Raw genomic sequence first — 16,952 nt, 5'->3', positions numbered from 1 at the left:
TCTCATTGTCTTTCATGAACACATGACTGAAAACATCCCCACCAACTGGTTTGACATGAACTTAAAGGACTACTAAATCAGGCCGGGCTGACCAAAAAGAGACTCAGTATTTAGCTGTTTCCCAAGAGATAATTTCAATTATTTTATGATTTGCTGAACCGCTAGTACTTCTGAGAGATGATGATAACTATGAGATATGTTATCGTGTAGTATTTCCATCACCTGATTTCAAAAAGTTTTTTAACAGTTACTTAAGCGATTTGACACCAGTCACATCCTAAATATATGGATGCTTCCATCCCTTACATTGAAACCCAAAGCATAACCCAGAAGCAAATCTTCCAAATGTCATGTGACTGAATGAAGAGTTACACAAAACCTCAACCAGGTCAGACTCTGTAGAATATTTAGCTGAGCATTTTAATTGACAGGAGAAATCCATGACAGAATATCAAGGCATTTTCTGTGATAGTTGCGAACTTTCATGACAGTCAGACATGCTGCTTGGCTTGATTTCTCATAGATTCTATGAAATTTCTCATCTAACCCTAAAATGACACTTAGGATAATCGCAGTAAAGCCTTTGATATATGCAGAACTGACTGATTAATCCATTAACATACTGTGGCAAACACCAGACAAGAAGCAGCAGCAGGTATTTTTGCATGCATTTATACAACCTTATAAACACATTGATGATGACTTTATACATCTCACTGCTATATGGGTCAATCAATACCAGCTCAAAACAAGCGTTACTAATAAACAACTCCTCTTATGATCTCCTGTGATAAACAGAGAGGCATGTAACCTATATTTTGTGTTGCTTTGACCTTGGATCATCTCTACATGGCTTATATATGTTTTAAGACAACAGTAAATGTCTTAGTCTATGGAGTATGAAAATATTAAACTTATGATATATAAACATTGGGTTTTGGTTTTTAGTCATGGTCAGCTGTAAAATAAATAGAGCTCATGTTAGCTAGCATGATCTTTTAATTGAAGATCAAAAAATTCCATGTTAAGTGTGAATGTCCTTTGAGCGCAACATAATGTAGTTACAACATTAGTTTCCTTTCCTTGTATCTACAAGTGTAATCATAAAGTGATATGCTTGTTCTTTATGTATATTAGAGCTATTTGCTAGAAATTAGCATGCATACAAATCCCACGTTCATAAGCGAATGATATTCTCTCTCTTTTTTAACATGGATTTGTAATTTAAAGGATGAAATTGTAAATGTTCCCCTGTGTATAGAACATTAATGAAGTATGTAGGGACTTAGACAGCATGGCCTAGATTCATTCTACTTAGCTGCTTTAATGTACATGACTAAATTAAGAGCACAATTGCTGTAGGCTGTCTGCATTCTTAATGGAGAGAAATTAGCAGTTTCAGATGGCAGTTTACGGGTTAGGAGATCTGAATCATGCTCTGAATGTTCCTCTTTCTTTCTGTTGAACAGAACCTGGAGCAACAAGGCATCCAATTTAGGACTGGTTATTTAATGTTAAGATATTAGGCATATTATGTGTATAATGATGGGAAGACTGTGGGCCAAGTAACATGTTGCTGGTAGGATATAAGAATCAGCCTTCTAATGGAAAGACAGTCACAGCTCTGGAACTTGTCAGCAAGAGGCCAAGTTAACTGGAAGAGAAAATAAATTAGATAAGAATGAATAGCATACATAATTTAAAAATATTTGGCTGATGTCTCTTGGAGAAAATACAAAACTTTATTACATAATATCTTCTGTGTGTTAGGAAGAAATCAAAGTTATGATAAGTGACATAATTTAGATTTTCAAATAAGTTCATACATTTGTGTATCCTAATCTGGGGATAAGGAGATTTTTCTGGAGAGCTTTACTAAGATATATGTCTTACTATATACACCCCCTGAACAAATCTGCTTTTATGTTGTTTCAAGGATCCTAAAACAGACATTTAAATATTGTAGGCGTTTGAAGAATTAGTTTCACACATGCACAGCATTTTTTCTTTATGATTTGGTGGGTGTTATTCATCTGGTTACTCATGCATGAGCTGCCCATCTTCAATGATTTTATGCAGCACATAAACTGTCATTTACTAACTAGAAATAAGTAAGTTTAAAGCAAATATTCAATAGAAGAAGCTATAGTGAAAGAAAATAAAGGATGACCCATTGCTATAGAGCAGGAATCCAAACTGCATGTGATAGTAAACTTGGACCCAGATCAGTTGCCAAAATGAAACTTTTGGCAGGAAAAGATATTGAGATAATTCATTAAATACATGGACAGCTAGATTCACCTATATGATTACATTTTTAGTTGTACAAAGGAATTTCTTCATCATTCCATATTACATTAGGAGGCCCCCTACCCATTGTTTCCTTTTTATGGTTGTATGATATAAAATATGTTTAGATTTTTTTTTCAACAAATTCTGTTAATTTATTTCATCTGAATATCATTGCTATGTTTCTGAATCTTGAGCATCATCATCTGAATCATCTCAACCTTTTTTAAGTTGCCAATGTCCTTATTGGCAGTTGCATCAGGAAAAAGAATGCTATGATTCAGTTTTCATGATTTCCTGCATGCTTTGTGGGTGATGGGTCATGCTTCTTTGGGCAAAATGCCAAAACGGTAACATTTAAGTTTTACACATGTGGGAGAAGGAGGTTGGGATGAGCACATGAAAAAAACAAAAATACATATATAAATATGCATATTCTTTGGCAGCATATGTGTTTATTTTTTGTTTGTCCATTAGGACCTCTCTTCAAGATTTTATTTTTTTTAATATATAGTATTTTGAGGAGTATCCTGTGGCATGTTTTCAATACCCTCAGTTTAGAACCTGTCTCTGAACGGCTTATCACATAACAATACACTGTCCAGATGGGACAAATCTGTTCACATCTCTCAAGAATATTTTATGTTTCGGCCGGAAGGTGACAAGACTATAGTTTCTCTTGGGGAGAGGACACAACGTACAGGTGAAGGTGGTAGTTCTTAACTGTTGATGTTCAACAGAAGCATACCTTTTGTTTCTGCCCAGATGACTAACTCTTAGATCAGTAACCCTAATATGTGTTCTGTTGCCCCAGGAAAAACTCATGGATATGACCTGAATCAGAAATGAAATGTCTACATTGAATGATATACAGAACTCCACTCTGCATATACAGTATTCCCCTAAAGTCCCAATTGACTCCCAAGAGGTCTCAAAGTCTATTCAAAAAAGCTGTGCTGTAGATGTCATCCTGCCCAGTTTTTGGAAACCTTTTCTTCTACTTGAGTGGGTTCCTCACAATTTTTGTATCCAGCTGAATCTCACCAAGAATCAATTCATGATACTTATTTTACCTGTCACAAGTACATATTTCACACTGCTGAATTGTCGCGTAGCTTCTGTCATCAAAAATTGAGCAAGAGGTACAGAGGTTCATGGAAATAGCAGAGCATGCCCCTTGCTTCTTTGAAGCTGAGGAGTGTCATAGACATGGTTAGAAATGACCTAAAACGTACATTTTATGGGACTAGTTGTTGTTGTTCCAGACTGTCCCGGATAGAAAAGCTCTCATGGGATCTGGATTGAAGCTGAAGTAGGATTCTTGAGGATGGAAACCCTAAATCTAGGAAATAGTTACTAGTTACTCTTGCTCCCACATGGTGACCAAAAGAATCTTCTGAAGTTGTCATTTTTGCACGTGCTAAAAGACGGATAATCGTTATGGGCCCCTAACCAACCATTCTTTGCCAAATATGTGTAAGAGTCTTCAATAGGCATGGGTTAATACTTCGATTGTTATATGCATCATATATATATATATATACACACTAAAATTACAGTACTCTTAATAGTAATGACAGAAAAACATTTAATTTCTTTCCTCATCCTAATGAGCTGCGTATATTGCCTCTATATGACTACTACTACTGAGGCAAATGGCTCTTATTTTTCTTCTATTAAAAACAAACAAACAAATACTTATTAAAAAAATGAGAGACATTTCTGAAAAAAAAAAAAAAAGAAAAAAGAAAAGAAAAAGAAAAAGAAAAAAAAAAACTAGAAAGCATTTTAAAGCCTCTTTTCCTTACTTTTAGACAGAATAATTTGCTTTCAGAAGGATTCCATGCAGATTGATTATTTTTTTAAACCCAATAAGCAAAATATGAAGGAAAATGACAAAATGCAAATTACACCTGGCAGTTTAGTATCTGTTATTTGAAATATCTGAGTGCTTGCAACAGCAAAGTATCTGAAGGCAAAGATACACATAAACCTGAAATGTGGTTTGATCAGATACTTCATTAAGAGTTATTCATGGCTAAATTGTAGTACAGCACATTTTGGGTAAACCTTGAAGTTCTAAATCAATAACCCTTGAAGTTCTTAGTGCCCATTTAGGAGAAAAAAAAAAAAAAGAAAAAAAAAAAGATGTACACAATGTTAAGACCAACAAAACATTTCACATTCTTAAATGTGTACTTTGGGCATAAGAATTATGAAAATCACATTGTTAATAGGAGTAAAATTAAGCTTCAGAAGTTTTCTTGACAAAATAAACTGTTACAACTTTAATTGAGACAGGTGCAGCTAGATTATTGTGCAGCTGTTTCCCATCATGAAAACTGTAATACCACCCTGCTCAAACGCACAGCAATTTCTTCCTGACACGTACATCAAGGTTTGTTACTGCAAAAAGAGGGAGAGAAAGATGAGATTATACCCATGTCTTGCCTTCATGTTTTATAATGGTGTCACCAGAGTGCATATCCAGTGTTAGGAGTTAGAAAATATTCCCAAACCCCAGAAGGCACAGTCTTGACAAGAATACCCTACAACAGGACTGCCAGGATGGACAGGGACCTGAAGCTCTTGGCACACAAGGAAGGCCAAGGGAACTGCCATTGTTCAGCCTTAAGAGCAGAAGGTTCAAGGAAGTCTTACTGCTGTCTACAGCTATTTAATGGAATAGTGTGGAGAAGGCAGAGACAAACCTTTCCCAGAGATGAACATTGACACCATGAGAAGCAATGGACAGAAGTCGCAAGAAAGTAAATTTTGAGTAGATATTAGGAATTCCTTCACCACAGTGCCCGCAGTGATAGTCAGTCATTGGAACAGGTTGCCTGGAAAGACTGTCAAATCTCCATCGTTGTAGATATTAAGAACTCAACTGGACAAGGCCATGAGCAACATGTTTTAACAGACCGTGCTTTGAATAGGAGGTTGACCTGTATGGCCTCTGGAAGTTCCAGATTACTTGATTCTGTAAGTCCTGAAATAAATTATGCATGCTCATTGCACAGACTTTACATTAGAGAATAATGTATGTATGGGAGGGATCATCATAAAAATCCTCTACTTTTTTCCATCCCTTACTGGATATTCCTGTACTCTTTGCTGGGGACAGAACAAGGGGCAATGGCCACAAAATGGATCACAGGAAGTTCCGCAGCAACATGCGAAATAACTTCTTCATGGTGAGGGTGACAGAGCACTGGAACAGGCTGCCCAGGGAGGTTGTGGAGTCTCCTTCTCTGGAGATATTCAAGAGCCGTCTGGATGCCTACCTGTGCAACCTGCTCTAGGGAACCTGCTTTGGCAGGGGGTTTGGACCCGATGATCTCTTGAGGTCCCTTCCAACCCCCTACAGTTTTGTGATTCTGTGATTCATCAGATACTCTGCAAAAGTCTGCCTTTTATACAGGCAACCTAGACCCTGAAGCCAAAAGCTATACTTCATATCAAAATCACAATATTGATTTAATTTATTCAGATAAAACAGCAAATGAGAAAATGCTAGGTACACATTTGTTAAGGCATCAGTACAGTGAAGTCTAGTTACCCAGCAGTTTTAATTTAAACCAAACTGTTAGCTGTAACTCTCTCCTGTGCAGTATATATTCCAGTACATTTTATTACACGTGGTAATTCATTATACAGTTCTACTTCCTTTTCCCATGCTAAATATTAATTTTTGTTTTTCTATGGATGTATGCAAGCATTTCCATCTCCAGCTGCAAGTATTCTTCTGAATAGATAGAATATCTGGCTAATATCAGAGGTGTTATTAGTTTTGGTTAATGCACAAGCATTCTGGATTTTATAATTCATAGCCCTAGCTATTCAAGAATGTCATTAGCATTAATAAAATGTAGCTCATATATAGGGCTTGTACTGCCAGCTGCACAACATTTCAAGTTAAGAGATGTCATTAGCTGACAAATGTATTTAACTTACAGTTAATCTGTTCTCAATTTGTATCACATATGTTTTTTTTGTTTGTTTGTTTTGTTTTGTTTTTCACCAGTATGATTGGGGAAAGATTTTCTGATGGTGCCAGAACTAGTCCTGCCAAGTTTTGTGCCAGAATCAGACTTCTATTCCACCAGACTAATTCTGAATGAGTTTTATGGACAGAATATCATCAGAATGATGGAAGAGATCTGGGTTGCACTGGTAGATGTAGCTCCAAGATTCAAAGATAAGCTGATACTTATTTCCCAGCCAGATCCAAGCAATGTTTTGCCTCAGTTGTTTATAGAAACAGGCGTATAGTTAACACTTTCTCATGAACCCCTGTGCAGTCTCTTCTTTGGCTTGAATATAATTATAGAGAAGGAGTAAAAGATAAAATGATATATAGACTGGGATTTTCTATGGATCTTTAAGAGTACAATTATCTGTCATTTGGTCTTAAAATCTCTTAGTTCCTCCTCAAAGCTCCAAAGTAGTTACCAATATTAGGGAAAAAAAAAAAAAAAAAAAAAAAAAAAAAAAAAGCTTGTTTCTGTAACATACAAGTAATACAAGTAGAAGATTCTGCCAGAAAATTACATATTACATATTCTCGTTAGGGATTTTGTCTTATTTAGACTGTAACAAGAATTTCAGAAAGCTTTTCTTCAAATATGAGAAAAGTTAAGGTAGCTTTTGAAATAGGACGCTGTTAAAGACACAAAGGGAGAGTTTGTATTCATCTCGTCTGTTTGACTATCTTCTTTTTTTTTTTTTTTTTTTTGGTGTATCACATTAGCCACATCAAAAGCTAAGATAACACAATGCAAACTGTAAAGCTTTCATGTGATCCTAATGCAGGAATACCGTGGTCCGAAGGGCCATAAATAAATGTGCTCAGTGCCAAAAAGGGGTACAAGTTTAGAGGAAAAAGTCTTTCTCCTGGAATTTCATGTTTCTTTCCTGCTTTGAACATTATTATTCTTGGCTGAGTATTTATGACTATTCTGCTGTACGTGGATGGATATATTGATGTAAACGCAACTGAACTGGTCCTCGGAGGATAATGTACAGGCAAACAGGCAGACACTTTTTCTTTTGGCTTTATTTTTCCCATGTGGTTAATTATCTTCTTTATGCTATAAGGCAATATTAGTGCAAATAGATGGAACAAATGCAGTCATATCTGGAAAGTCCTCAGATTTCTGCTAACAAACAAGACATAAGAAACTCACTAACATTGTTGTGCATGGATTGAAAAAGGCTGCTACTAAGTCCTGAGACAATTTAATTTTTATTTTTAGGAAAATATATATTAAATAGATGTGGAAAAGTAGTATTTTGACTGGATACTGCAATCACTACTCCCTGATATTTCTCTTCTGTAATAATAAAGCGCTTCAGATTGCAGAAGGGACAAAGCTATCTGATTTAAATGACTACAGTTCAACTGTGGGAAAAAACTTATGACAATTACAAATATTCATGACTAGATAGGTGCCATGATAAACAGCCCAGTTACCATAAGTTTATTCAAAACACTTGGCTTGATTTCAGTAAAATACAGTCTGTTAGTACCCAAACAAGTTATTTCCAGTTTATAAACCAAATACCCAGAGTAGTTCATTATTCCAAAAATTTCCTGTGATTTAATGCATTTATGGGTATGTATGGTATTGGCTATGCAAAACAGCTGAGTGCATAAGTTCCTCTACACAGAAAGTTACATATACCCTTTGTGAAGATAAACTTGAAAAGAGTTGCTCTAGAAAAATATCCCTTTTCTCTATAAATGAATGAAAATTTATCTTTTTCTTCCATTATGAAATTTATTGAGATCTAATACTACTTAAAACAAGCCTGTAAAAGAAAACAAAGTGTTGTAATTACCCTTATGCTAACAGCACTTCATAAACTTCATAGGTCTTCAACAGATACACATGCAGGCAACCAGATCTGTTTATCACTATCACACGCATAAATATTTCCCAGTCAGCTACAGTATATTACATACACCGGGAGGAAAATGTTGTTGTGTTATAAAGGCCTTCATCCTAAACATATATAGAACAGAAATTGTTGTACTACCCGAGATGTCATGCCTCTCAAAATGCTAGTATGATTTTCATATTAATATGACAGCATTTCAGTGAGATTAATCCAATATCGTGAGGAAAAAGGAACCCATTAACACTGTAGTTGAAATGAGATAATGGGTTGTTTGGATAGAGTTGTAATATGGATGTGGGAACTATGCAGGAGAACAGGTGCTCCTTATTCTCATGATCCAGTGCTACTTACTGGCAATTGGCAAAGCACAGCTTACTCAATGTGCCCATGTATCTACATCAACAGTAGACTGTGGCACATTTACTCATATATTTCTAGAGAGAGATCATCTATGCATGATGCTAACCAATACTGGATTGTTTTCCCAGCAAACTGCTTAACTATGTGATGATATAGCATAATATAAATAGAAAATATTATAAAAGGACAGCCATTCCAGGTCAGATCAAAAAGGTCCATCTAGCCACATCTTCTTTTTCCAACAGGAAAATGAATAATAATAGATACCCCAGGAAGAGTAGATAGGCTGTAGCAATATTTTTTTCAATATCCCCACAGCAGCTGGTGAGTTGGGAAGTCCATAATGGGTGGGGTATCACAGTGCTCACAGTTATTCACTGTTGTGTTCAATGTTCTATGTGATATTTTTTCTCATGCTTTTCTTTCTCACGTTTTTGAAATAGTCATCTACAACATCACTCATAGCCTAACTACACACATCACACAACCTGCTTTTTCCACCTTTACCTTGTCAATTTTTTCTTTCGTTACTTTCTAGCTCTTTTTTTTGTGTAGGCAGTGAGTGTTGATCTATATTCATTATATTATTCATGATTTTATAGAGATCCATTGCTTGCTTAACTATCCCTTTTCCAGGCTGAACAGCTCTTTCTTAAAACTAGGAAGGACAAGAAACTCAGACAGTGTTCAAGATAAGGACGCAAATGTAGAAGCATAATCTTTCCAGGATATAGAAAAAAACTACCTTTTGTTTGTTTGTCTGGACACCAATGGGGTTTTATTCCAAGACCAATGATCCTGAGCAATATTACAAAACAAAAATAAGAATAAACTTTACAATGGGTATGCTCTTACTATAAAATTGGATGGATTCAAACAAAAAGTTACTGGCAGGAAATTAGACAGGAGTTGGTCACTAGATTAGAAAACTCATTCAAGCCCATAGCTTCAAAAAAGCAAAATTTCTGTCACAGCCAGTTGAAAGAGAGGAAACAAAATCCTGAACCGTTCTTACTGTGTTTACAGTGGTTCAACTATTTACATTCAATAAATGCAGATTTGCTTGAAATTAGGAAATTCAATTTGCTAGGTTGAAGATTAATCACTAAAAATCACCAAAACAAATTCCTACCTTACCCTGAAAAAGTCATCTTTGTGCACATCTGGGAAGTCCAGAACTTTCTTCAATCAGACAAACAAAATTGCTTACAAGAAAAGCTTTTTTTTTTTCAGAGCAAGGGAAAAAAATAGATAAATTTAGCCCTAACTAGCAATAAAGCCAACAGCAGATGCTGACATTTACTTTAAACAGAGAAACAGAACTGAAATACATTAACATGTGATCTTACACAGACAGTATACAGTGATAAAAAGCTGTTTTCCATATGAAGCACGGATCAGAATAAAGTATTCATCAGTAGTTCCCTGTTTTTTTTCTTCTAAAAGAAACCTTTCAGAAATTATTTTCGTTTAAGAGACCACATTGTTTGTTAGAGCTTCTTACTCAATTGCCAAATATTGAGTTTTAGCAATCTAATGGCTAGAGTTTGAATCCTATTTTACCAGTGTAGGCAATTAGATAAAGAAGGGTTTGTTTGGCCTGCTATTATCAGGCTATTATTAAAAAATAAATAAAAACAACAATCAGTCTTAGTTGCTGTCCAGTAGCAACTACTCTCTTCCTGGGCAAGTAACAGTCTCTCTCCATCGCCCCATAGGTCCTGTGCAGTTTTTGAGTTCTTAGATCTTAGTAGTCTCCTGGCAAAATCTTTGCTTCTGGTCTTATGATCTCCCCAAAACTCAGACTTATTCTGCTTGTGGAATTTTAGCTGATATCATTATGATTTGTAGATTAAGACTCTTTTCCCCCAAATAATTCATTAGCATCAATGCTGAGAACAGCATCACACTTTGCCCTCAAGTCAGGCGAAACAGTAACAGCAAGTTATTAGTGAATTTTTAATGTGCTGTGGCTGCAAGTAATGTCAACAGGTCTTGTGTGATACAGCTTTCAGTATCTGTATTATGGTTCTGCAGATGGAAGATAAGTAGGAGACAGCTTTCTTACAGGTCTTCTTTAAGGGTTATATAAATACAGATTTCAACAGGATGTAAGCAGCTGTCTATGACTAATTGGAGCTAGGTAAAATAAGTCCCCTAATTTATGGCATTTGGATTTTGCCTCTGATTTCAGTTTACAACTGAAAGTTATGCCCACACATCTTTAAACATCCTTAGATTCAAGATATTTGTAAACAGAATGTTGGCAGAGGCTCATTTTAAGCAATCTAAACCATATTTGATACCATCAAAGTGAGATTATGGAGGAAAGACATTCTCCACACCAAGCTTCTCAGTAACCTAGTTCTGGAGGAGTTTGGAAGCCTTCTTGCCCTCTGCTTGTGAGTTATTGGACTGTCAGTACTTGCTTTTACTCAAAGATATAAACTCTGTATGCTGTCAATTTGAAGATAGACTTACCCACAAGGTCATATTCTGTGCATTTAAACACGTTATTAAGCTATTTCTATGTAATAAGATTGCTTTTCTTTCAGATCAATGCTCATACGTTCTAGCAGTGAAGGGGGATTTAAAAGTTTTCATTTATTTTAAAAACATTTTATTTTACCTTCAGAAACAACATCTGACCAGGACATGAGCGATGTGATAAAATTTTCTGATATATTTTTTAACTCATCTGATCACCGCATGAACAAAAAGTCCCCAAATGTTTTAAAAGATACTTGCTAGCTAGAAATATTTCAAAAATCAAAGAACTATGACACAGGGTAGTCTTTTTAGATTCCTTTAATGCTCATGGAGACTTCATCTGGGAATTTTAAATGGTCCTTAGACTCTTGCCTTCTGAATTTTAACTACCTAGTATCTTGTGGATATCTCACTGAAGCACAAACCTACACGCATACACATTAAAATCCTGGAACTTGACCTAAAAACAACTGATTCATTTTGTGATCTTCTAGCAAGAGCCATGTAATTTTGCAGATCACTCCAGTTATTCCATAGTCAGTGGAAAAAAACACATCATACCACCTATAGAAAAATTTGAGTGATACTTCCAAAAGAAATTGATACATTAGCAATCTGTTTTAGTTGTTTCTCCTGTATATGAAATGGCAATCAGGACAATCTCTTTCCTTTATTTAAGAGGACTGCTTGTAGGCTTCCACAGGTTGAAACTATATCCTCATTTATTTCTTCTCCCTTCTTTTAAAAGCAGTCTGTTTTTTACGTTCTGTCATCTTAGGCCTGTGCAGTCCATTCTTTCACATTTTCCCCAGGTGCTGGAAGTATACATATGGATAAGAAATGACCCATACAATTGTAGCAGAGCATACAATTTCTGCATAACTGCATCTTACTTTTGTCTTTGACGTGACAATGCCAGTTATAGTCAATGAGCTGAGCAGATTTTAACAGTGTATGAATGAAAAGGCAGTATCTGTGAGAAAAGTAATTGAATCTTGCAAGGCTCTTTTTGTTTTGTTTTAGCTCTGCTGATCCGACTGAAACTGCCACATTTAGAGCTAGGTATTTAAACACTAGAAAGAGTACAAAATTAGAGGATGGCAGAGAAAGTCAACAAAATAATTAACATGTGGGGAGATGATATAGATATGGTTGATGTAACTGTGCTAGAAGGAAGCAGAATACTTTGAAGCGTATAGGTAATGCATTTAAGAAAAGACTTGTCCTTTCTTAGCAAGACACATCCTTTTTTCCTTTTTTTTTTTTTCATGTAGCTGTCAAGCAGCTTTAAAACTATAATTTAAAAAAATGTTAATTCTGAAAATAATTGTTACATTAGGAAAACAAAAGGAAAATATAGGACACTTTGGCACAACTTAAAAGTGTGCCAAAGTGGAGAGCACTCCAAATAATATCTGTCATATTGCTACAAAATTTGAAGTAATCCATTATTTAGCATACTTTTAACACTACATTTTTAAAGGCTGTCTGAATTGCTGGAACTTTTTGTCCTAGGGCAACTCAAGCAGCCCTGGAAACATGATAGCACATTTCAAACAGATTTACCCTGATGTATAGATGTAAGCCAGATGACCTTGTTGAACACAAGCCTTTTCATTTAAGATAAGAAAACAATTGAATGGACTAAAGGATTTATTTTATTAAAGGATATAGTCAAAAGTATTTTCTTTGTTCCCAAATTCTGTATGGTTTGGACTTGAAATTAGTCTACCATCCCCTGATAATTCTCACTGAGACAGTTCTAAGTGAGAAAGAGATTAAAACATTCATGATTAAGACTTTTTATTTAAAACAAAGCATAATAACAACAACAACAACATCAAATCCTTTCCCAAGCTTTCAAGGCTGATATGAAACACATATTTGTCATGGAAACTTTGCTGAATACATTAGGTTGAATTGCTGGCAAGTAATGTGGGTGACTTACTATAGAGAAAGAACAGGGAGATAAAAGTGATATAATTTGGGAGATTCCCTCTCTCTGAAAAGCAGAAATAATGTGGGGAAAAAAAAAAAAAAAGGAGGACATCAGTGTCTTTGATTTTAGGTAAACATCTGGCTAGAAAGAATATCAGAAAATAGACTACAAATTATTTTGGCTTCCCCAGCTTGGCAATATGGTGAACTTTTATGTCTGTGGAAATAAGGTATCTCTTTGCCAAAGTTGCTTCCTTTACCAATCATTCCTCAATCATTATTCTTTATCTCTGAGTGTGTATGCTCTGTTAACGCTATTCTGTTACCCAGACCTGTCCTGATTTTACAGCTTGTTGTTCAAATTTTATTACTTTTAGTAATTGTATTGTCTTTTAGTCAAACCGTCTATTCTAATTCTGGTTCCTTTAACAGTGTCCAATGTTATTCTTGATCTAGGACTGTTCTATATAAATGTAATTTGAATTTTGAATTATGTTCAAAATATGAGCATTTGACTAGAGGAAAAAAAAATGTTATTGTAGATAATGCAGGACATTAAGGTAAATAAAAGTCAATACATTATTTAGATTGTGTCTCATATTAGCATAGTTTTCCGTGGCTGGAAATGCTGAATCATCAGAGCCTGGCATATTAAAAGTATATTTGATGTTGAAAACCTCATAATCACACATAGATATTGCATCTAAATAAGTGATTTTGATTGTAGGAGAAAATAGTAGAAGGGAGTAAAGGCATGGACCTTTCACCTATTACTATTACTCAGCAATGTTTATAAAGGACTTCGAGTATGCAGCAACTCTAAGTTGCTAAACAAAACTTCTTTCCGAGAAGCTTCCGTTTTGAACTCAGCACACTCAAAAAGCAAATGCATTTCTTTTGCAAAGATGTTATTAGAACAAGAATTAATGTTGCTGCCTCTCAGTAAATGAGTTGAGAACAGAGTTTCAAATTGCTTGTGCTTGTATATAATCCAAAGAATCTCAAAAGTAACAAGAGAAACTCTCTTGTTATTAATACTTAATCACCACTAAACCAGAAGCATATACTTCTATAGACCAAAATCACCTTTGTTTATATAGCAATGAAAATCTTTATAACTCAAGTCAAAGGAATTTTGACTGGAGAAATATTAATAGATAAGTAAGATTTATCACCAAAGAAAAGAAAGTGCTTATATTTGGAAAATAAAACCAGTAACAAAGTTGATCTTTCTCAGAAAAAAAGAAAAATATATGTCAGAAATGACTGCTTGCTGACAGATTCTTCACTGCATGTTGTATCAAAGCATACAAAGAGAAGATGCAACAAAATGATAACGTATACAACTAATTCCTGGGTTCAGGATAAAGATATGTTTGACCAAACGCAAAATAAATTATAACAAGAATCAAATAAATGTAAGCAGAAATTAAATAACATATGGATACCCCCAAAATAGAGAGAGAAAAATAGAGAATGAAAAAGGCAAATTAAAAACATTGTGCATTAAAAAAGATATTAGGAATGCTCTAGCCTTCAGTCATTACAGAATTGAAAGTAGTGATAATGGAGCACAATACAGTATTTTTAGGACACTTACAAATTCTTTTTGACTGTGAAGACCAAAATCTGCTTTAAATGTTGATGAAACTCTAATAATTTTGTTAATTCCTGGAATCAAATCAGTGAAGTGTCGCTACTGTATGCTGGTGGCTAAGTTTGGACCTGCCTCCCTAATTCTAAGCAAAACTCTGAAAATGTGAAAACTGAAACTCACTTATCTGAAAAGCACCAAGTTAAACTGAGATCTCTTCAGGTAAAATGGATATGTAGTTTTAGGAGCTTTCTCGTGTGCTATGGAATTTTGGATATAATTTTATTGCTCTATAAACCAGAGTTATATTTTAAGTTATTTATTGACAGTATGCTGTATTAATTAAATATATAATGTGACTGCTTAGAATCTGAAAAGCAAGTTACTTAGGTGGCCGGTAGTGGTTTCTTTGTAAATTAAGCATTGATGAGCTATATCAGAAACACTTCTCTGAAAAATTTTATCACCACTTTTTCAGTATTACTTAATTGATCTTGCAAAAATATATAGTTTCAAAACTTGGGAAAAGTTTCTTGTTATCTGAAACTTCACCTTGAGCTAGATGGAATATGATAGTGAGATAACCATAAACATGGAGAAGTAGCCTGAATTTGAGCTAACATACTGGGTAATTTTGGCAAGCTAGAGACAAGCTTAAGGAAAAGCTTAGCATCAGAATTAAGCCTATAGTGTAAATGGCCCCAGGAAAAGTCAATTAATCTTAGCTAAGTAATATGAAGCTAGTATTGGCCGTAATTATGATTTTAAACTAAACCACCTCCCAAAGCCTCATTCTCCTAGTCAGTTCCTTTTTCTTTAATTAGATATAAGCAGATGAAGCCCAAAGGATTTAAGCAAGAAGATAAATGTAAACTAATCAAGGCTGAAATAACATATGAGCTGTTCTTTGCCATTTGTTTATTTGAGCATCTGGTCTCAGCTACTGTTACATTGTTAGTGAATAGTGACAGAAGCAAATTCAAAGCATTGACGTAAACCATAGCTGGTTTGGCAATTTTATTTGTGTCTGACTGTATTTACAGAACAAGACAACCTTTGCTGCATGAAATAACCAGACTAGAGAGAAACTGGGCAATAGCCAATAACATTTATAATGCCATTGCAACACCAAACTTACAGTCCTCCTGTGCTTTCTTCCTGGGAACACTGATACATATTGTTCAGTGACTACAATTAGGAATTTATTTTTGGAAAGTATTCATCTATAAGGGTTTTAAGACTCATGAAAAGATATGCAGAAATCAAGAGCTTCCTGACAGAAAGGCTAAAGACCCCTCAGATAACAATATATTTATAATCAATCTAGAAACTGTATAAAGTCCATTTGATCCTAGATTTCTTGATGTCTAAAACCACACAGTCCTTTCGAATAAAGCATTTGGACAAGTAACAGGGACTATTAAAATAATATATACAGCAACACTTTCTTATTGAGAAATCTATAACAATCAACTGTAGAGGAAACAAATTGAACTACTTGATTTAGCTTGAGGTCAGTTGTTAAAAACCTATAGTAGAACCCAAAATTAATAAAGTTTGAAATCAAAAATGATAATGTCTGCCTGTAAGTCCACCAGAACTTACTAGAAAAACCCATGTCTTATTGTAAGGTGGTATACTCAGAAAAGACCAAGCATTTTTTTAGATGCTTATATTTGCTTCAAAGAAAAGCAAAAGGTATTCTTGTCCACCCAAACAAGAGACGGCTGTCTGGATTCAGACTCCTTTGTGTAATATTTGGATATGCAAATACGTTGATGCGAACTCCCCTGCCTTCATTCCAGGCTGATTAGACGTGACAACAGTTTCAATCTCCAAGCCATACAACAACATTAATACACAGTAATGTCTAAGATGATGAGTCCTTCTGAAAGAAGGTGATCTTGTGCCTCCCACTGGCTAGCATATGTTTATTGATCCAAAATAAATAAATAAATAAATAAAACTCCTTAACCTCTGGAGCCTAGATTTGTGATTTCTTTTTTAGAGAAAAGTATGCCTTCTGTACATGATTAAACGCAAAACTATGAGAGGCCTTATTGCTTCTTCATTACAGTGTGTGAAATGCAGGAGGGACAGGGAGAAAATACAGAATAAGAAATGTTATTACACTCTACATCTCAGTGATTCCTCTGAAAAGCATTGAGTCTCTGGCTGTGACCTTTACCTTTCCATTGCACTCTCTTCCTGTACTTTCCGTTACAATGCCACTGTATAAAATACTTCCCTTTAGGAACGTAGGTAGAGAACACTGCAAGCTTCTTTGACCACTGGTCTGACTTGGATCTGGTCAGCTCCTACCATGACATATTAGGTATTTTAAGCACTAACATCTGAAGTCAGTGATGAAAGTAAC

General features: G+C 35.0%; 1 long non-coding RNA gene across 1 annotated transcript in view; it reads right to left on the bottom strand.

Annotated features, from left to right (window-relative positions):
* Positions 1–498: 498 nt before the first annotated feature.
* Positions 499–16,952, bottom strand: part of LOC121071552 — a 33,470-nt gene continuing 17,016 nt past the window's right edge. Inside the window, exon 3 of the long non-coding RNA XR_005820691.1 lies at positions 499–1,654. This is a non-coding gene — a long non-coding RNA (uncharacterized LOC121071552). The remainder of the gene's footprint in view (positions 1,655–16,952) is intronic.

This window comes from Cygnus olor, chromosome 5 (genome assembly GCF_009769625.2).
Source record: "Cygnus olor isolate bCygOlo1 chromosome 5, bCygOlo1.pri.v2, whole genome shotgun sequence".
Lineage (NCBI taxonomy): Eukaryota > Metazoa > Chordata > Aves > Anseriformes > Anatidae > Cygnus > Cygnus olor.
The sequence above is the reverse complement of the archived record's forward strand: the minus strand, read 5'-3'. Positions and strand labels throughout refer to the sequence as shown.